This window comes from Rhipicephalus sanguineus, chromosome 8, assembly GCF_013339695.2.
Source record: "Rhipicephalus sanguineus isolate Rsan-2018 chromosome 8, BIME_Rsan_1.4, whole genome shotgun sequence".
NCBI lineage: Eukaryota > Metazoa > Arthropoda > Arachnida > Ixodida > Ixodidae > Rhipicephalus > Rhipicephalus sanguineus.
This window is the reverse complement of record NC_051183.1, coordinates 63,846,066-63,868,433: the sequence shown is the minus strand read 5'-3', so window position 1 is coordinate 63,868,433 and position 22,368 is coordinate 63,846,066. Positions and strand designations below refer to the sequence as shown.

The 22,368-nt window shown below is 45.9% G+C and overlaps 1 protein-coding gene across 1 annotated transcript in view; it reads right to left on the bottom strand.

The window, feature by feature from the left end:
• Positions 1–18,989, bottom strand: part of LOC119402025 (uncharacterized) — a 41,836-nt gene extending 22,847 nt beyond the window's left edge. The window contains exon 1 of the mRNA XM_037669088.2: positions 18,377–18,989. The gene's annotated coding sequence lies outside the window, so the exon portion shown is untranslated. The remainder of the gene's footprint in view (positions 1–18,376) is intronic.
• Between the last annotated feature and the right edge of the window lie 3,379 nt (positions 18,990–22,368).

Genomic DNA, 22,368 nt, shown 5'->3' with positions numbered 1-22,368 from the left:
AGCAGCACCGAATACGCAAGATAACTTGTCAGGACTCCTCCCTCTCTCTCTCTTTCTTTCTCTCTCACTCATTTCCACACACAGTCTCTCTCCCTCTTTTTCACTTCGTCGTATCCGGACAACTACAGCAGCGGCGCAATCTGATTACGGTCCGTCTAGGCTGTTTGCACGAAAGCCTTGTCGCCGTCCTATCGTCTCGTCATTTCGTTCGTAAAGCACTTGTGTTGCCAAGAGCGTGGAAGAGCCGGCGGAAGGAGGGAGAGGAGGATGAGTTGAGAGAAGGAGAAGCTCGAAGAAGGATTGCGTCGATGTATGCTGCCGCCGTCCAACGGCCTTTGCACCACGCGCGCACTCAATATTTCCGGCCAAATAAAAGCAACGCTACCCGGCAAAGAGTCTGTTGTACCCCGCCGAGACTACAGGCCGGATCGGGCGTCGAGGACAAGGGAAATAGATGGCATTTCAACTCGACCATCGCGCAATCTATTACGTTTAGGAAACAAAACAAAGAACTAAACGGTGGCTCTCTGAGTGGTTTTGACGGCGGGGAGTCAATAGCCGCTGGTCTGCAGCTTCGTCGAAACACGTTGTCCCTTAATGAACTGGCACACAACAAGGAAGCAACTCCACACTCACCAAACACCTCTTTTTTTTTTTTTTTAGTTAACTTCTAAGCACGCACGGGATGTATTGGTGATTTCTTCATTGATAACGCCGACTTACAACTTCTGATACGAAGCGTCTGAATTACTGTATCCATTCTAAATGTAGCCTACTCTAGAATGCAGACCGATCATTCGCGACATCGTTGAGCGAAGCAAGATGAAAAAAAAAATTAATTAGTTATTCGGTGTTTAATAGAACGCGAAGAAATGTCAAAGACAACAAACGCTGTTCTCATATAATGCCGACCCAGAAAGTCGTCTGATCTATGCCAGTATCAGAGAGAAATCTATAGTTGCAGCTGTAATAATGACCTGGAATCAGTGGCGTAGCCAGGGGGGGGGGGGCACACCGGGCCTGTGCCCCCCCCCCCCAAATATTTTTTGCCATGGCATACAGAGCCCAAAATGACACTCGACCACATCTGCCTGCCCGGCCCCCACTTCAGATCAAGGAGGTGCCCCCCCCCCCGCCCCCCCACGAAAAAGATTTCTGCCTACGCCCCTGCCTGGAATGAGGCCGTCGAAGTTTTGCGCTCCGCAATATTTGGGGGAACGCTGGAATTCTGATTAGAAATGAGTTCGCGAGCATACAAGCATAAAGTTTCCTTGCGTCAAAGGCGGCGCTCGGTTGAATTCCAGAAGAGAGTGATATCTCTGAAAATTATCTTTGAAGTTTATGGAGAACATTAGTTTTTTTTTTTCATGTAGTGTAAGCTCACTGTATTTGTTCAATTTATTGACGCGTTATTAACCTGGCTTCATATATTTGCTTATCAAAATGTCCCACGTCCCTCTGAACAGACATCTGCGTTTCTGTGGATCTGTGTGCCTGCTTGTGTGTGTTTTGTTTTTCGTATCCATGACACAACTTTTAGGTTGAGTGCTAAAACTGAGTGACTTGAACGATATACCTTGCCTCACATTGAATGCGATTGTATGTGATTTTTCCGTGGGAACGGCAATTTAATATCGTCTATTTTCTGCGCAAAAAGGGCAGCCGTTGCGATCTAAAGAAACTAGACCACCTTTCCTATATATTTAAAAAGATGTTGACATATATGCACTCACCCGCCACGGTGGTCTATAGTGATTAAGGTGCTCAACTGCTGACCCGCAGGTCGCGGGATCGAATCCCGGCCGCGGCGGCCGAATTTTCGATGGAGGCAAAAACGCTAGAGGCCCGTTTAGGTGCACGTTGAAGAACCCCAGGTGGTCGAAATTTCCGGAGCCCTCCACTACGGCGTCTCTCATAATCATATGGTGGTTTTGCGACGTTAAACCCCAACAATTATTATTATTATATGCACTCAGTTATATCGATAAAGGTGATTTTTTCTAGAGGAGGCCCAAAAATAAAACTGTGAGAAAGCCTGCTACCATAACACGATACAGCGATTTCGCAAAAAAAGGAGAGGGGTTTTTTAATGTAACAAAGAAAAAAATAGTATTTGCTATAGTATTGCTGAGCCCGACCAACATACAGCATCCGAATTTTAACGCCGTACCGAATACACCATAAGTTATGGTACGCGCGCCAAGAGACTACCATTACCGGTACACGTGTAATTAACGCAGCCGCTGGAATATAGCATAGGCAAAGCAATCTTTGTCGCTGTCTAGGTCTTCCCTCTAAGGAGACTAATGTGGTCTGGTTGGTTACTGGCTTCATATAGAACATGGTTTTTACTCTTGGCGTTCGTCTTCTGCGTTTTTGCTGCGTCCTGTCTTAATGCGCGCAGCTAAAACTATGTTCGACATCGCATACGTCTTGAGTTGCCGGAAGACGACCTAACGTTGCCAAGATGGCGACGTATATCTGCAGGCGCCCCGAGCATGACCGCACCCATACTCGAAGTTGACCTTCAGTCGTGGTCGACACTATACGCTGTCCTTCTCGGGTGTGACTTCATCTCGGCTTTCTCGTGCAGGAACCGGTATTTCTTACGCGGCCCATTGGGACGAGACGCGTCATCAGGGCCTGAATCTAAATTACTTTTCGTAAGGGGATAGTTAAATTGACACTAGGAAGAATGGCATATATATATATATATATATATATATATATATATGAGTGCTATAGCTATTGTTATCAGAAGGAGCAAATCATAAGCCTAGAGCTTAATGTAGAGGTAACCCTCTGCGGACCATGAACGATATCCCTTCGATATCTCTGACTGAAAAGGGAACTACAATATTTGACGATAGCCTCGACGATTTACTTTACGTAGCTAAACGGAAAGGCGAGCTATTTGGTACTGAATCATACTTACATATTAAAAGCCCTAAGACGACAGGGACAAGAAAGGGCGCAACACCCTTTCCTGCTCATGTCGTCTTAGCGCTTTTAATATACAAGTACTTTACGTAGCTGCGGTAATTTTGTATACTTTCTTGCGTTGGGAGGCACTCAATCGTGTTGCAACACACTCAATCATGTACCAACAAACTCCACCAGGTAACAACACACTCAGACATGTAACAACACACACCTTGTAGCAAATATTCCAGTTCTTATCATTATTCAGCGCGTCACCCATAACAAGCATATGCCGTGGTAATTAATTTTTTTACATAATTAAGGAGACTGGCCTAATGCAGAGTAAATGTTTACGCTGCACGGTGTCACTTTTATCAGTGAAGTTCCCGTGTCACATTTAGGAAAAATATATAAATATGCGTGCCTTTTAAGCAATAAACCGCAATTCGTGGAGAGATCGCTGTTTTGATCATTAATGACTCCAATGCCGTAAATTTTGTTAGAATAAGTTCACTTTCAGAAAATAATATGAAGGACGAATTCCTTTCTTTTTTTCCATTTCTCGCCGAAACAAAAACGCCGTCCCGCGACTTTGACATTAGGGATCTCAATTGTTTTTCTCTTGCATTTCGGCCCACATTCGCTCAATAAAGGTTCCTGAAACTTTTGAACACAAAGTAAAAGTTCTTGTGGCAAGAATGTCGCTTTTAGTATTGCGGGAAAGTAACTACGTTATTATAAGAAAAAAAAAGAACAAAAAAACAAGAAAACGAGGGAGTACCGTCCCATGTTTTAGCGTCTTTTGATTCCGAACCATATACGCTTATACCATAGCACATATTGCCGTTTTCTTACATTGGTTATCACGTCAAGGGCTTGATTACAAGCGCTGCCAGTCACTCCGCAGACACCACCGGCCATCGAGCTACGTGGCATGACAGCAATGCGGCGCTGCAAATTGCCCGGCCTTCTGGGCGAGCAATTAATTACTCTTAGCGTGTTCCCTCTCGACAGCACCCGGCAATATCAGCGTAACATTCGTTGTCATGGCAGCGGACAAATGCCTCCTAAGCTTCGGACCGAGACAGTGCAAGCCGTGGGAAAGGCAGTGCTAGCTGGTATCCACGGTAAAGCTTCTTACCACGGAAACAATGAAAAACAAGCCGACCACACGTAAACCACGCCATCTAGTTCCTTCGTCAGGCGTGCGCTATTTATAGGCCTGCCGTCACGTGTGTGGGGGACGGTTGATGAATAGGACTAGATAAGGCACTTGAATATGAATCCTTAGCATTTGGAATTCAGTAAACCAGGGTTTTTTACACAGTCTTCCGGTCAAACTTCTCGTCGGAATCAAAAAAGAAAAACAAAGAAGACGAAGGCGTTTTCAGTCTCAAAATTCTTAGAAAAAGGGTTCCATAATCGGCTACAACTTTAGAAGTCTGCGGCGTTTCCTCCTCAAAGGCGGGTGCACACGAGCCTGCACCAATGGGCTCGCACTCCAGACTGACGTTATGAGCCGGACGGCCGGTGACCCCGCCTCCAGAGGGCATTGCCGAGTGTATGAGCGGGACTATCTCTTTAGTCGAGGAGGCGAACACCTACCTTTCTTCGGCCATCTGGGTGGGGTCTCTATAGACTATATTATAGTAATTTGCGTGATACCACACACTATAACCGGAACTAAATGTACATCAAAACATTTATTATTATTGACTAAAGTGTATAGGCTGTGGATACTACTGTATTTACTCGCCTTTACCAACAGCATAATAATTGTTGAGGTTTGACGTCCCAAAACCACGATATGATTATGAGAGACGCTGTAGTGAAGGGTTCCGGAAATTTCGACCACCTGGGGTTCTGTAACTTTCACCTAAATCTAAGCACACGGGCCTCCAGCATTTTCGCCTCCATCGAAAATACGGCCGCCGCCGCCGCTGTGATTTGATCTCGCGGTCGGGATTTGATCCCGCTACCTTCGCGTCAGCAGTCGAGCACCATAACCACTGGACCACCGTGGCGGGTGCTTTTTACCAACACCGGCTATAGCGTTTGCTAGTCTTAGCTGCTCATGGGTTTCCGCTCTCTTAATATTGTAATAAAGTCACATGTGTCTGCCTCATATGTCTGCCTGTCTTACTCGAGTTGATGCTTATCACACTACGGCCATTCCTCTTGGAGGATGTTTATTAATTCTTTTCACCATCGAGGAAGCTCCAAGTTCCATCGCACCTCCCCCGCCGTGATGCAACTTTACTGTGCCGCCTGTGGTTAGGAGTAGCTTTCACGAAGGCGTACTCTTTTCGCATAGGAATGGCAGACACCTCAAAATGTGACTCGTGCAATAGCAACGGAACGATAGAACATCTACTGTGTTTCTGTGGACGTTTTGTGAACGAACGAAACATTCTGCGCGATGCGCTGAACAAGTTAGACGACAGACCGTTTTCCGAAGAGAAGATCGTCGGATCGTGGCCCTACGCATCGCAGGCCAGCAAAGCGACGCGAGCATTACTGCTGTTTTTAAAAACGACCGGCTTAAACGACCGCTTGTAGGCATTCAATGGACAGGTGCATATGTACCCTGACAGTGCCTTCTTCCCTCTTCTTTCTTTCTTTTAATCCCTTCATCCCTTCCCCCAGCGTAGGGTAGCAAACCGGACGCGCGTCTGGTTAACCTCCCTGCCTTTCCTTCATTTCCTTCCTCCTCCTCCTCCTCCTCCTCCTCCTCCTCCTTTTCACCATATAAGGCTATTTTATTACAGCTCTTTCACTTTATTTATGAATAACGTCTGATTAAATGCAAAAAGCTCTGTTTGTCGGCTAGCAAATGTGAGTCGTTCCCTCGGTGCCGTTTATTGTTTTTTTTTTCTGCTAAGAAGGTTAATAGTGGAACGCGAACAAAGAGAGTGAGTGAGTGAGTGAGTGAGTGAGTGAGTGAGTGAGTGAGTGAGTGAGTGAGTGAGTGAGTGAGTGAGTGAGTGAGTGAGTGAGTGAGTGAGTGAGTGAGTGAGTGAGTGAGTGAGTGAGTGAGTGAGTGAGTGAGTGAGTGAGTGAGTGAGTGAGTGAGTGAGTGAGTGAGTGAGTGAGTGAGTGAGTGAGTGAGTGAGTGAGTGAGTGAGCGATTTCAGTTGGACGTGTATATCGACTTTCCTGTACAAAAGAAGTGAATCCACGAAAGCTATTGATATCAGTATACAACGTGATCTGACGTTTCTCGATATGTGCTGTACAAAAGAAGTGAATCCACGGAAGCTATTGATATCAGTATACAACGTGATCTGACGTTTCTCGATATGTGCTGTACAAAAGAAGTGAATCCACGGAAGCTATTGATATCAGTATACAACGTGATCTGACGTTTCTCGATATGTGCTGTACAAAAGAAGTGAATCCACGGAAGCTATTGATATCAGTATGCAACGTGATCTGACGTTTCTCGATATGTGCTGTACAAAAGAAGTGAATCCACGGAAGCTATTGATATCAGTATACAACGTGATCTGACGTTTCTCGATATGTGCTGTACAAAAGAAGTGAATCCACGGAAGCTATTGATATCAGTATACAACGTGATCTGACGTTTCTCGATATGTGCTGTACAAAAGAAGTGAATCCACGGAAGCTATTGATATCGGTATACAACGTGATCTGACGTTTCTCGATATGCGCTGTACAAAAGAAGTGAATCCACGGAAGCTATTGATATCAGTATACAACGTGATCTGACGTTTCTCGATATGTGCTGTACAAAAGAAGTGAATCCACGGAAGCTATTAATATCAGTATACAACGTGATCTGACGTTTCTCGATATGAGCTCTCTTTACGCTTCACTCATTTTTTAAACCGATGGCACGAAATTTAGGTACGGTGGCCATCAACTTAATTATTAGTACCCTTCATAATTTTGACCTGCTACCTTTACCGGGTATTTATGTTCTTTTGCTGATGAACATGAGGCGAGTTCAATTCCCTCTCGCGGCGGCGCCGTATTTCTTAGGAGCAGAAAGCGGTAAAGCTTGTGTAATTAAACTCAGATGTCCGGTCTCGCCTAAAAGCCGAAACTTAAGCCGAAGCTCCTTTCTATGCAGCCGTGGTACAGGCGCGCATGGGTATAGCCTCAGGACGTCAAATCTAATCAGTCAACATTGGGTTCAGCTGTTTATGATTTTCTTTTATTATCTTTTTCCTCGAGGGGTCTAGCAGTAAAGATGAGGGAGGCGGTGAAGGCGACGTTGATAAATAAACCTTATAGTTGTACTAGCTGACGAAGTCACTGCCCCAGGCGGAGAAAATTAATTTAAAAATGTGTGTTTTGTTTCTTCGAGTGAAGGACCGAAAATCCTTTTTTTTTTCTTATTTTGTATGCGTGTGTGTGTTGAGCGTCTATGTGTGTTAGGTAGATTTTCGAGCAATGAACGAGTTATTTCATTGTAGTTGATTAATGTTGATTATAAAGCAACACTGGCCTTTTCACGGGGCTGTGCTTTCGTTACAACGAAGCATTTGTGTTGCTATAGTGACCAGTGCTTGCCACTTTCCCAGTTCTAGTACTTGTTCTAATAAACACGAGTTTACATTATAGTGTTTCTGTTTCCTTTATACTATAAATATTCACGTAAAAGTGAATGAACAAAACATAGTACACGTTGACATTTACATGACTGGGTGATGACGTTTGCGGCTCTTTATATTGTTACGGGACCCTTCTCCGCCCGTGACAATATTTTTCTCATACAATAATTATCGATTTCTTGTGGCCCTATATTTTAAAAACATCTGTGACAAAGAATTGTGTAAATGTCAACGCGTGCTACGTTTCATTCATTACCTTTTACGTGAATAATTATAGTATGAAGGAAACAGAAGCACCACACATTAAATTCGTGCTTATTAGCACATACCGAATATTTTACCGTGTACCCAAGCTTGTACCAAGCAAACATCCACGCTTGTACCATTCGACGTGGGAATGCCCCAAACCGCCCGGCCTACCTAGAATACCAAATCCCTTCCCAAGCTTTCGCTCAATCCCAAACTTGTACCATGTACCCAAACTTGAACCATTTGACGAGGCAATGCCGCGTACCACCCGGCCTAACCAGAATAGCCCATACCTCCCACTCCCAGTGGGAAGCCGCTATTTCCAGCACAGCGTTGGAAGACCAGCGAAGGCTGAATGACCGAGCCAGCCGGATAGGAGCATCAAGTGGTGCCCTGGGCTGAGGGCTCCACCCTTTGGGCCTTCACGAGCAAGACGAACGAAAGTAAAGTTTTCTGCTGCCACTACTGCCGCACTGACATCGCACGGCTGGGATCGAACCCGCGTCTTCGGGTCAACAGCCGAGCACCGTAACCACAGCACCGCACTGGCCTCGAGTTTCTGCGTTAACCTCAAAGTTTCGGCCTCATTTGCTGGAACTCGCAATTTGCTTCCGTTCAACTCGGCTCATATTGGAAACCCTTTCGGCCGCACGCTCGTCCGACCAGTCTTTCTTTTTTTCCAAAAAAAAGAAAAAAATTAAAAAGACGCCGCGATATTGGGGTCCCCGTTCGTGTACAAACCCACTAAGGCCGCATGTAATGGGTTCGAACTGGAGCCGGCAATACGGAAAGAGCGCCTGGGGCTGACTTTAAGCACATAAGCCGTCGGTCTAGAACGCATCGTCGCTTGGTTTAAAAAGCGGGCCCGCTGTACGCGTGAGCGGGTTTGAAAAACGAAGAAAACGCGGAAGAATGCATATGCTCTCGCGCTGCGCCGCAACACGCAATAAATCGCCGTAGCCCGCCCTGCGTAAGCATTATTATTGCGACGCGAAAAAACATGTTGATGCATAGTGCAGACGAAGGCCCCCCTGCGGCACATCGCTCACTGTCTATTCTCTTTACGATATGAGATTATGAAAATGTGCGTGTCCTCGGTTAACGACGAAAATCGGATTCCCTTCTTAAAAAAAAAAAAAAATCAAAGCTCTTTTCGTGTCTTACGCAACATGCGAAATAGTAAAAACATGCCCCCAAAACTAGGACGTGTTATCACGGATTAAAAGTGAGGAAATGTGTTGCATATGGTTAGCAGAAGGAAATTATTATTTTATTATCCTCAACATTGTCATGATTGTCATCGTCATCATCATCGTCATTATTATTATTATTATTATTATTATTATTATTATTATTATTATTATTATTATTATTATTATTATTATTATTATTATTATTATTATTATTGTTGTTGTTGTTGTTGATGCTGCTGCTGCTGTTGTTGGCTTTTTTTTAGAGTGTGGCGTTGACGCAAGAAACTCTCAACATCAATCAAGTGCTTTGATACTTTCTTCTTAACTTGCGTTTTGTTTTATATGTAAGCTGTGCTTGTCGCCATTGTCCTCTTACTTTTTTATTGCATGTTTGTTTACCGGTATCATGCGCTGGCTGCTTCTCTCACGATATGTTTATGTATATTTTCCTTCTCTTACTTTTACACACCCGTGGTTTCTCTTTAACTGTATGCGTGCTTGGAGGATTGTTCCTGGACACTTTACGAAAATGATTGATTGAGTGATTGATTGATTGATTGATTGATTGATTGATTGATTGATTGATTGATTGATTGGTTGATTGATTGATTGATTGATTGATTGATTGATTGATTGATTGATTGATTGATTGATGCGCGTGTACGGGGTGTCACAAGTGTCGCGCACCAAGATTTCTTTTAAAAGAGGAATTACTTTACGTGAACAAAACCTAGTGGAAGGCTCCGGAAACGTAGACCATCTGGTGTTCTTTAACCTGCACCCAAATCTAAATACACGGTCCTCTAGCATTTTGCCTCTATCGAAATGCGATTGCCACGACCGGTATCGAACCCACGTCCTTCGGGTCAGCAGCCGACTATATTGCAAACGCGAATGTCACGCTTATTCGGAGGTTTAGTTCAACAGATTGAAAGTTGAGATGGTACCCACTTAACTGTTTAGTACCGAGATTACCTTTTGTCAGGCAAACATTTAGGATATGTGAAGTTCTTGCTGGATCGAAGCATATCCGCCGTCTAGTACTATATTTTAGCAGTGCAAGACTGTGAAATGGCTAAACAAAATAGCTTACTCACACTGGCAGCTAAGCAGGCTTAAGTGTCGCGCTGCTGAGCTCGAGGGCGCGGGTTCGGCTCCCGGGCACGGTGGCCGCATTTCGATGGAAGAGAAATGCAAGAACACCCGCGTACTTAGATGTAAGTGTACGTTGAAGAACTCCAGCTGGTCAAACTTAATCCGTAGCCTCCCCCACCCCTCCCCATCCGGCATGCCCCAGTGATGTAGTGCTTTTGGCACGTAAAACTCCGTAACTACATTAGTCAGTTTTTTATTAAAGCTAAACATGGCTGGACAGTCATCTTGTATTGTTTTTACCCACCTACACGGAGGTCTGTCGAAGGCGTTTATCATTATTACATTAGTACGTCACGCGTTCTTCATTAGCTCTCTATATAAATGAACATAGCAAGCATTTCAGTTCAGGTCCTGTTAGTAGGACAAAAACAGCTTCCACTAGTGGCGCAAGGATGGAACCAACAGCGGAGCTAGCACGTGTTCGGTCTCCCGAGGAAGAAGCTGCTCACCCAAGCGCGTGGCGGGAACATGTGACGTCATGAGCGTCGGCAGGATTTCGTCTTGGGGGGGGGGGGGGGGGGGGGGTGCAAGCCTGTGTTGCATCGCGGCTGGGAGAGGGGGAGAGCGCTGGTGTAGCTTGGGTGGGGGCAAGTGCCGGTGTGGCTTGAGGGGGGCAAGTGCCCCTTTTGCACCCCCCTGCTGACGCCCATGTGCGACGTTAGAAGTGTCCTTTCTGAAATAAACGAGTGAGTTGTGAGTTAGCGCTGTGTTCCGTGTTCCTTCCTTCTTCGGTCCGTGTGTGGTTGCGCTGCCGTTCCATTACGAAGTGCGACCAACTAGTCCAAGTCTTATTACAATCGAGTTGCGGGATTTTGGTGGGAACATGTCACGTGATCAGTGTTACGTCAATTTACGTCACGCGACTAGTGTTACGTGCTATCACTGTTTCTTTCTCAGGTATTGCGCTCTGTTTCGTCCATCAAATTTTTGCGCAAGTTTCCTTCTATCTCTTTCTCTCTAAGTGCAGTTCTTTCTCGGTCTTTCTACCTTTTTATGTCTTTAATTCCATTTCTCTCTCTCTCTCTCTCTACTCGTGCTCTCACCCATCAGGGCTATTGCATCCCACCCCTGACAGATCGGCGCACGCGTTCTGTGAGCGAAGCAGAAGATGAAGAAGAGGACAAAGACAGCGCGTGCCGGTTCATGATGATGATAATTTCTGTTCGCACGACCCGGCGCAATGAAAAGCTTAAGCAGCTACGCTGCTAAAAAAAAAAAGCTTGCAGTGTTTGAAGCAAAACACTGTACGGGTGCTAACTTGCAACTACATCTCTTCAACTTGAAGAGTATGGACCAACATCAGTTGGTCCGTACTCTCACAAACGTGGAGATACAAGCGTGGAGAAGACAAGACAGTACGCACGAAATAGCTATATAAACACTGCAACAAAAACATTCATCCTAATCATTGCCGTCTAGTGAGCCAGCCGATACACGAGGTCATCGATTGTGCCCGGAGATTCGAGTCGGTGGCCCGCAGACACACGTATACATCAGCATAAACGCGCGGTGCACCCAAAGAAACAAAAGCACTAACACCGGCGGTCGTGCCACCGCGGCTTGTCTATCTTTAGTACGAAGACAGCAAGCAGGCACGCGCTCGAACTTTCCACTCCGATGGTCATCACTGCCCCGAACAAGCTGAAACGCCGCAGGCTTCCCCACCCAGTCCTGGGGAATGTATTTTTTCCGTTCCGGAATTCGCGCAACAGAGTGAACTTTCAGTTTACGACGGCGCAAGCGACCGTGCGCTGTTGTATAAACACGCGTCAGAGAGCAACACAGTCGGGACGGCTGCGTGGTTAAGGGTTGCAATGTAGAGGAACGCCCGGCTGAACCGCTCGTGGCCTCACAGCTAAAGAAACGAGGTAGTTTCGAAAGATCTTCGCGGCTGCATTTGAGTCATGTATAAGTTCTGCTGGAACTACAAAAGAAACATTGCGTGAAACCAATTTCGGAGTTTCTTGTATACATAATGCTGGATGATTCAGATCACCCGAGTTTGTTTTCTCGAGCCCTCTGTAAGGAGTGCCGAGGAGATGTACTAAAATGTTTGTTTGTTAAGACGAAAGCCTTAATGCCTCATCAAACGGGAAATGTGACCGTCGGCGTCAACACGAGTGATGCTAAAAAATTTATCCTCATCTTCATGTGATGACGTCACCCAATGACGTCATCATGGGGTCACCAGTCAACCAAATTTGTGACGTCATGTAACGGGGCATTGCATTATGACGTCATCTCGTGACATCGTCGATTGGTCAAAGGTGGGCCGATCCCGGAGCCACTGAAAAACCACTCGAGGTGAAGATAGTTTCCGAGGCCTCCGATCTCGGAGGCATTGGAACAACGTGCAAACCACGTTGGACGTAGGAGGCTATCGGGTGTGGGGGAACAATAGAATCGAAAAGAAAAAAAGATTGATTTCGCCTTTTAGTCGTCTTGGGCAGATGCACAAGGGACCGCGTGACTTTTCTTGTTCTTCGGTCAACTGCAGATGATCACTGAAACGCTAACCGCTAAGACCATCCATGTACGCCAGCCAGTCTGGCAACGCGCTCGAAGAATTCCGGTGCACAAGCATTCAGTTCTTCCGTGCCCACTGTATGTGTCGGTCTCGTTTCATGCATGGAGACAGTAGTGGTGTACGAACTCACGTCACCACCACGTGCTGCATGCTAAAGCAACAGGAGTTGATATCACATCCCCGTAACCCTTTGAAACTCACATAAGAGTATTGATAATCGGTGACTAAGGTGGCGATCATGGAATCATAGAGATCCTACAACCGCACGGATTTACTTCAAGCAGGAGGATGGCTAAATCTTCACTGCGCGAAGCAGCGCACTCTGTGCTCGAGGTTGACGGCTCTCAGTCCGGAAAGCCGTTGGCGAAATGCTGCGGCACGAGCCTTGTTCACGGGACTTCGCCGATCTTCCAAGTTCTGTACCTAACATTGCAGAGAGGAGAAAAAAAAAACTAGCAAACAGATGTGTGACGAACTACTCCTCCCTTTTTTGTGTTCCATGCTTGGAAATTTTTTTTTATTAAATTTAAAAGGTCGCCCGTAGATGCGACGTAACACAGAACACAAAAAGCTCGCCGTACCTACGCGAACAAATTTGTTCAGCGCGCGAAGTCTACAGGAAGGAGCAATGGAACGGAAATGACGCATTGCGAGACGTTGCAGATTTCAGCGATTTCTGGCGGGTGGCCAGCCGTTCTCTTCGTTTCTTTCGGAGGAAGATTGAGCAATATAGCAAGCGTGCGCACTTACAATGCTCGCGTGCAGTGCGCTCTCAACTTCATGCTCCTTTCTTTTACCTATTTAGACCATTAGCTAGCCCGGTCTGCCTGCACAGCCAGTGACGTAATACGCATAGCCTCTTCGACCATTCCATTGCGGCGCCGGCAAAGGGTGTCCAATCCTTTCACTTGCAGCGAACGCTGCAAGAAGAATTGTCGAGACTATCCTGCTTGATGTTTCGGTACTCAATCCAGTACATTTTACGCACGGGCACTACACCAGGGGCGTAGCCAGAAATTTTTTTCGGGGGGGGGTTCAACCATACTTTATGTATGTTCGTGCGTGCGTTTGTATGCGTGCGTGCCTATATACGCAAGCAAAACTGAAAAATTTCGGGGGGGGTTTGAACCCCCCCAACCCCCCCCTTGGCTACGCCCCTGCACTACACGTTTCAGTACGCTTTTCCCACGAAGGAATCTAAGAAGCTGATGTGGGTGCCGTACCGAATCCCATCGATGTATGTTTTAAAAGCAGATATAAATACACAAACATACGAGGGAGAGAGATGAAAAGAACATTAAGCACATGCGTAAGAAAGACTCCTGTAACTATGCTACATGAGGAATCGCCACGCTTGAACAGATATTTTCCGCAGCTGGTGCAGACGATTTGTGGAAGGAAAACTCGACAACCATCCGTTTGCAGCAGAAAGACGAGGAAGTCTATGCGGATTCCTCAGAAAGCAGGTCTCTCAGTTGACAAAACTTTGCCCCGGGATGATTAGTGTTGTCACTGTAGCTTCGCTATAGTGCGGGTAGACATTTTTTGGGGGGGTTGGTCAAACACCGTGCACCAGTTCTTGAAGGCATTCGGGGGCATGCGGCGAATTGAAACTGTTTGTCGAATTAAAGCACAACACTTATGTCTTCGTAGACTACGGATGTTTCGAAGGGTACCACAGCGCTAGCAGACACGGGCGAGGAAGAGAAAACGGGACAAGGTTTGTATTCCTCGTCCCTGTCTGCTAGGGCTGCGGTACCTTTCGATGCATTTAACCAACTAGCCCAAAAAGCAACATTGACAAACTTTATTTCAGATGTTTCTCCATGCGATTCCCGGCACCGTGCCAAGGGCACACACCACAAGTTCAGCAAGTGGCCTCTGCAGGCCTCAGTGACAGACTGTGGTGTCAATATGCCCTCTCGCACGAAGCACCACTCTTCGTACTCCCTTTCTTTCTTTTCATCCCTTTATCCTTCTTCCCCAGTGCAGGGTAGTAAACCGAACGTGCGTCTGGTGGACTCCCCTGCCTTTCATTTTCATCGTCTCTCTCTCTCCTTCTGTATGGGTTTGGTTTAAACAGCGCATTCTAACCCTGTAACTCTGTGTATCTATGTATGCAAATCAAATAAATAAATAAATAAATAAATAAATAAATAAATAAATAAATAAATAAATAAATAAATAAATAAATAAATAAATAAATAACAGTGTATCGGGAAAAGGGTCAACACTGGACGGCGAGTGGGCCTGTGGTCCTGCGCTACCGTGGAGGCCTGATTCGATTATTCCCGCCGCATATCGACCTGGTGTTGCACTATCTCCGGGATGCGGCTGAATTGCTGTTTCTTTCGGCCACGAGCGGACTGACCGATAGACTGATTGTTCGGACAGACCCGATGAACAATGCTAGGCATTAAAGTGTTCCCCGTTACTACGCAGCTTAACCACTTCGCTATTAGTCGTCTGTGGACATGTCTTCTTAAGCAAACTACCCCACAGCCAACTCCTTGGTCACCCAGAGTGCCTTTTACACTTACTCCAAGAGTGAGCAGCAGATGTCCACTTCAGCGGCTGGGGCAAACAAACAACGACAAATCACGTTTACTCGATTTATTCCCTCCATCTGAAAGATTAAAGAGGCGTTGCGCCCCTCTAGGTGGCGGTTGTCAGCTTCCTCCCTCTCTATGTTATCTGTATATCCATGTATGTTTGTGTACAGATATCAAATAATAATAATAATAATAATAATAATAATAATAATAATAATAATAATAATAATAATAATAATAATAATAATGGACCAACATGCCCTTCTACAGCTATACTACACTGCATACTTAGTAAAACTTGTTGTTGAGCTAGTTGGTACATGATTACTGAAATACAAAAAAGACGTGCAACAATCAAGGAAGCCTCGAGTTCTTCCTTGATGGTTACGCGCCTTTTTTGTAGTTCAGTATACGATTCATGCGTCATTTTCTTTCTTCCTTTATTCATAGTTTGATTCCCGCAATGAATTTAGCACGACGGAAATGCGTTTTCGTTTTGTTACTTATATAAACGCCGACTGCAAAGCTAGGGAGTGACAGAGAAAATGCAAAAAAACGAAGCTGTAAAAAAAAACGAATACATGAAATATCAGTTTATGATATCGTCCTGATTATCATAGTGAACCAAAACTGATTTGGTGTATAAGAAGTGATTGTGGTTCGCAGAACTTGGCTCTTAGTGCCCTTCGTGCAGTCGTTGACGGCTCTGGTCCAAATAATGCCTAAAACAATTGTTTGCTACATGAAGATGAGTTATTGTAAGGTCGTGTGTTTGTCCTCTAGCTTAACCAGATGATAAATGTGATTATATTTATGTCTATTTTCTAGTTCGCTTTAGCTGATTGATAAAGCAGTTGTAGTCGCAACCTGCAATTTCTTTTATGCATACATCGCGATTTAGATGTGTCAAGTACAGCTGAGTTATCTTTGTACGCCCTGAACGGTTCTAAATAAACCGGTAAACTTTCGCTCCGTAAGCGTCCAAGTTTCTTAATGTTTATCTTGGTGTACGGGTCTCGTATAACAACTTGTAAATACGAGTAGCATCTTACTGCAGTTAAAATGACCTTAGTAGACAGGGGTGTAGGCAAACATTTTTTTTCGGGGGGGGGGGGGGGCACCTACTTGACCTGAAGTGGGGGTCGGGCAGGCAAATGTGATCGAGTGTCATTTCGAGCTCTGTATGCCATGGCAAAAAAATTCGGGGGGGGGGGGGCACGGGCCTGGTGTGACCCCCCCCCCTGGCTACTCCACTGTCAGTAGACGCTCTCAAGACTTCTTATAGACGTTTTCATAAGTGATGGTGTCGTACAATACGCGGGATTGGAATTAACTATGAAGCCTTCGTAATCCACAAAATCGAGTAATCTTTAAACTATGCGAAAGGAGATGTCAAGTGTGGAATGTAGGTTTCGACAAACAGGACGCATTTCCTGCAAAGTAACGTTCGTGCGCCGCGATCGCTCTAGCTGTCTTCAACGCAGAGTCTTGGCTTCTGCAACTGCTTTGCAAAAACCATTGTCACAAAGCGCTGAAAGAATGACACGTGTCACTATATAGGACAGTATATATATATATATAAAAAAAGTAACCATGGAATGTCGAGCTGTCACGCTTTAGAAAACAACTTTTGCTTCGTTGAACTGAGAGTGTGTTACGCGATGACTGCAATTACCAGAATAACGAGAGCGTTGATGTTCGAGCTAACACTTCTAAGCTGTTTTGCTTCTGGCAGTTGGTGTTATTCGCGAGATTTTTGCAAATTCGATATGACAGTCATTATGTCGTTATTTACTACGTAGTATCTATTTTTATTTTTCGTAGAGCTAGTTGCCGCATTTGACAACAAATTTAGTTGTGTCTTGCGTGAGCCTACGGCATGAACTAGTTCGATTAGTTGTATCTGTTTTGTAATGCTGATTATTTTTATTAATTCTTGCTGTTGATCTGCCCGTTTACATGCTTGTGGGCTGATTACACAGCATTATGATTATTGTATGCACCTAATTATTCTGTCACACATAGCCAAACTGCTCAATTATCATTATTAGTCTGCATATTCACCCCATCCATGTAATTACTGCACGCCCGCTTGAGAACTCAGAAGTTAACTACAGTTCAAGAAACTCTGATGTCTCAATCGCAACTAAGGATCATTCTCCTCACGACTGTGCATTGTCCTTGCTGAGGAGTGATGCTGTCGAGAATTACGTTAACTAAGGCTCATTGTCCTTGCGAGTGTGCATTGTCCTTGCGCAGGATGGACGCTGTCGTGAATTAAGTTAAATTTTAATTCCTCGACAGTGTATATCCCCTCGCTGTTAGTCTGTATTAATTGATGAAACGCCGGAAGAATTTGAGTCACCTAGGGTCCATTAAGGTGCACTTTTGTTCTTTTCTTTTTTTGAAGCGACCGTCGTGGCAGGGAATCGAACACACGTCTTCGAGCTTCGCATTGAAACACCTCACCCACTGAGCTGCCATGCGCGGCGGGTGCTTAATTCATCACTTTTTCAATGTGACTTTGATCACCAAACACGATACTGACCGTGCGCGCTTTAGTACAGTTACTGCGAGTAGGACGCACGCTACACCGCAATAAGCAAACATTCCAAGCCTTGAGCACCTAGCCAATAAAACTGTTCAGTAATCCACTTGGTATACGTCGCGGTGCAATCTATCCGTGTGAGATAAGGGACACCCAGATACTATTATAGGTTCTAGAGCTTTGTCGCCTTGCATGCGGCATTGAAAATACGAAAAGTAGAACGCGTTTTAGCTGTTTCGTGTATTCTGACAAGTCACGTCCGGATTTCACCATGTCAACCCGAATCGTGGCTTCTTTATCGGGTTGCGACGTCGACAAATCTAAAAATAGTTCGGTGAAAAGCGTTTGTTCGTTCTTTTTTTCAAATCTGCGGCAGCCGTATCCCGTCCCATCGTCACTTTTCGATTCCGCGTAAGCCGAGGAATGATACGTGTGTTCCGCAAACAGCGTTTAACATTGCGGGCAGGTCGAGTTTATTTATGCGACGCAGAGCGGCCCGCTTATCATTCAGAGGACCTCGATCACCACCCACCTACAATGTCCCAGTGTATCGCACACAAGGTGTACAAGGCAAAAGAAGTCACCCCGATCACGTGCTATACGCAGGATCGATTAATAGAGAAAAGCATCTAACACACACCTCCGCTTACCTTTGAGTTAGAAATCCTGGATGCTCAAAACAACGGAAGAGACCGACCTCGAGCGAAGCAACCACCGTCGACACAAGCCCTCGAGCCGCGTCTCGCTGCGGCACAACCAGTTTTCCGCGAGACGCGCCGAAGGAGAGGGGTGCGGAAAAAAAGTTGATCTGGCGAAAGGAGGATGTTTCGGTGGAAGCGCACGGTGGTGCGTTGATCTTTACGCGCAAACACACATCCAAGCCGTGGCTTCGAAAGAAGTCGCGGGTACGATCACTTTTTCACGTAAGCCGGGCGGGGCCGCAACTTATCACGTCGTCTGGTCGCACAGCACAACAAAGCAGACGACAGAAGTGGAGAGAGTTTTGTAGGCGACAGAACTTATCGCCAGGCCCCACGGAAGAACTTGCAAACTTGCCAGGCGATGACGAGGTATCCGTTGTCGCGAGCAACCCGTCGAGCGGTAATCCTGCAATTGGGTCGTTCGTTCGACGGCTGCGGTGCGGCGAATACGTGATCGCCTTCAACAACGCGACGCGGGGCGCGGGCCCGCTTCTTGCTTTTGCGGGCAGGCACCCTCCAACGGTGCAACGCGGCGGTACGTGCGATGCGATGGGACGGCCGGAAAACCACGGGCCGCTCAGTCGACACGGCCCTCTTCTCTCTCCCTTTCCTTCTCGCGCTCTACACTGCTCTCTTTCTTTTTCGTACCCTCACACTCTCACGCTCTTATTTTCTCCGCCCCTTTCGGTTTTCCCCGTCCTCCTCGCCAATTCTTCACCACGGCTGCGAGAGCTTGTGTCGGTATTTGTAGCGGCGCTTCATACGCCTGCTTGATTCTGTTTAGCTCATCATCTTCGTTTTATTTTCGTTCCCGGAGGGCATGTCCGGTTCGGGAACAAAGAAACAAAGAAACCAAAAATGACCGTACTCTGTGGCGCCGCCTGCCCGCTAAAGGAGAGGGCACAAGACTGCCCCTGAGCGGCTTCTGAGATTACCGAGAACTGGCTGCCATCTCGGAGGCGTTTTCGAGAGTACATGCTGTTTGGCGATCTTGAAGTCCTTGGGAGCTTGCCGTGGCTTTCGGGATGTACATATGCGGCTTGTAGCGAGTCCGAGTGGAAACTGCGGCCTCGAGTGTCACTCGGAGGTCATGCGCCCGTCGTGACAACACGCAACGGCTTCGAAGGCAAAACGGCGGGTTTTTTAAAAAAACGAATTTCACTGGAAGGGACGTATGCGTATTTCTGTAGCGGTAATTTATGGCGCCGTAAACGCGGATCGCACAAACGGTTAAAGGAGTCCTGACGCAAAAATTTTCGCCCCGAGTTTTCTTGCTGCAATGTGTTGCTGGGGGCCTGTTAGTCATAACACGGCACATCGTTTGCTGCAGCGTGCGACAGATAATTAATTACGAGCTCCTCATTACCGACACAGTCTCAGTTTCGGTTTGACAGAGCTCCAAAAACGACAAGCCGCCGAGTGCAACTATCACCACCTGGCGAGTGAAACGCTCGGTCACGTGAGCACACAGAACAGTGATGCATTTCCGCGCGGTCTGTCGTCGTTGGGCTCATCGTCGTCTGATGGCGACGATTTTCTTGCGGCGGGGATGGAAGGAATTTTCGACGTGGCGAATCACTTCAGGTTTGACCCGCTGGCGAGGAGCGATTCGTCGGGAAGCGCGTCAAAACAGAAATGGCGGCTACGACGTCATCGTAACTTGTACCGACTGCAACGGTTACGTAGGGGAAGTAGGGGGGTCACCTCGGGTCACCTCCGAGGGTGTCAATGCACTAGGTGCGGCCTATAATGCTGGATCGCACTCGCGAACTTCAAAATTCATATAAAATACCTTCCAAGCTTTATTCGCTGCCGATATTTTGCAGATGGTACACGCACGTACACGGGAATCGATCCAGCAGGCTATCTCGGCCGCGAAATTTTGTGTCAGTACCCCTTTAAGAACATTTTAAGAAGTTATAAGACTTACTGGCATTCACTGGTTGCATCACCTCGTATTTATGCATGCACTGCGTTAAATTGCGAAACACGAAGTCTTCACGAGTAAGCTAACCGGTGACACTGGGAGAAGGAGAATGAAAGGAGTCTCACGAATGCAAATACAGCCCTCAAGATCGTACACAACGCAGGCTTTGGCAAAAAGTGCATCTCATTTTAAATACTTCGTCTTTATGCAAGTTCTCTTAGTGATAGTCATAGTAGCAGTAGTATAAGCAGCAGCCGTTTTAGCAGTAGTGTTGTAGCAGCAGCTGTAGAAAGCAATGCGGCATACGATTAAGCCGTATGAAACATTATGCCCTTAATCAAGCCTTCATAGTGGTAGCAGTAGTAGAAGTGGTAGTAGGCTGCAGCAGTAGCTGTAGCAGTAGTACGCGAACAAACTATAGAAATCAGACTTTGCAATTCCTACTGCCAACGATCTTAAACACATGTGAAACAGGTGGTAGTCGCATACTCACCCTAACACCTAAAGAACATAAAAAATACTTTGTAAGGTGCCGTGTATACGCGTCTCGTTTTTGTTCGGGCGTATGTGTTATACCATTGGAGCACTTAATATTTGCTGCAAGTTTCATAGTTCTACTTTTTTAGTTTAACCGACTACCTGTATGTATCATGTAATCAATTACAACTTTGTTGGTAGTACTATACTGCTAGTAGTACTAGTGGTGGTCGCAGTATGTTGTAGTAATAGCATTGCTACTACTACTAATAGGGATAGCAGTACAAGGAATATTCCGCAGGTACTCAATGGTTATAACCAAAGATGTTTCCCGAAGATGTTAGTACACCAGCTCGCCCAGATCGCCGTATTAGTTCAGTACATAACCAAAGGAGCTGAACACTGCTGAAAAAAAGAAGCATAATTTAGGGCGCGGCTAAAACGAGCATAACCCCCATCAGCGGTTTTGTCAACCTCGCGCGAAAACTCATTAGCGAAGCCATTTTTTCGCTTGCGCAGCACGTCGTTCCTTAATGCTTGCGCACGTTTTTGCTGCTTCCAGTCGCTTGCGGCAGCACGTGACATAAGGATATAAGCCTGGGATTTCCTGCAGCGCGTCCGCTGAGAATGCGACGCGCACTTAAAATTTGACTCGGGGATAACGGGGGAACACGTTCCTTCGACAGCAGTTTTATTGAACGAATAACAGGACCATTTTGAGAAATTGCAGTACCTATCTTCATTATTGGTATATTTTACACAGTGGGCTGGCGCATTTCTTTAGTAGTACTGGGGGCTCCTCTTCGAGTAAAAAAACAACAACTAAAAGAACGAAAATATTGCTAGATACATGAGACGGCAAGATGTCACAAATTTTCACCAAGTTCTGCGAACCATTAAAGGAAGACACCGAAGGTAGTAAATGAAAACGATACTTTATAAACGCTTGCACCCGTTGGGGTATCTTTCTATCCCACAACAATAATGGTCACCTGGTGTTCTTTCAATTCCAGTGTTGAAAATTCGGTGCTTGATACTTTCCTGCCAAGAATGCTATATTAACTGCGAAGCGCTTGAATGGACCAGGACACGAGGAAGAACACAACACGAGCGTTATCCTCTTCCCGGTGTCCTTCTCCTGGTGTCCTTGACCTTTCAAGCGTTTTGCAGTTACTGTGTCACACCATCAAGGCCGAGCATCACCATTGGTCAAGAATGCTACGTCGCGTCGATAGCGCGTGTGCCGTCCGTGGCACGGAAGTGCCAAGAGCACAGCGTCAAAGCAAGAAAAGACACGCAGTCCAGATGGTAATTTTTATTGTGTGAAAGAAATCAGTCTCGAAAGAAAGCAACTGTGAGAATATATACCTAGCTGGAACCGGCATGTGCCCTATTGGCTTGTAAATGGAATCAGTTTCTTCCCAATTGTTTCCAAAGTAGTACCAGTTGGCCTGTAACTGAGGCCACTTCAAAACCATGTGTACGCAGTTAAAACAAGTTAGTCAGATGGTGTTCTATTGAGTTATAAGTGGAAACA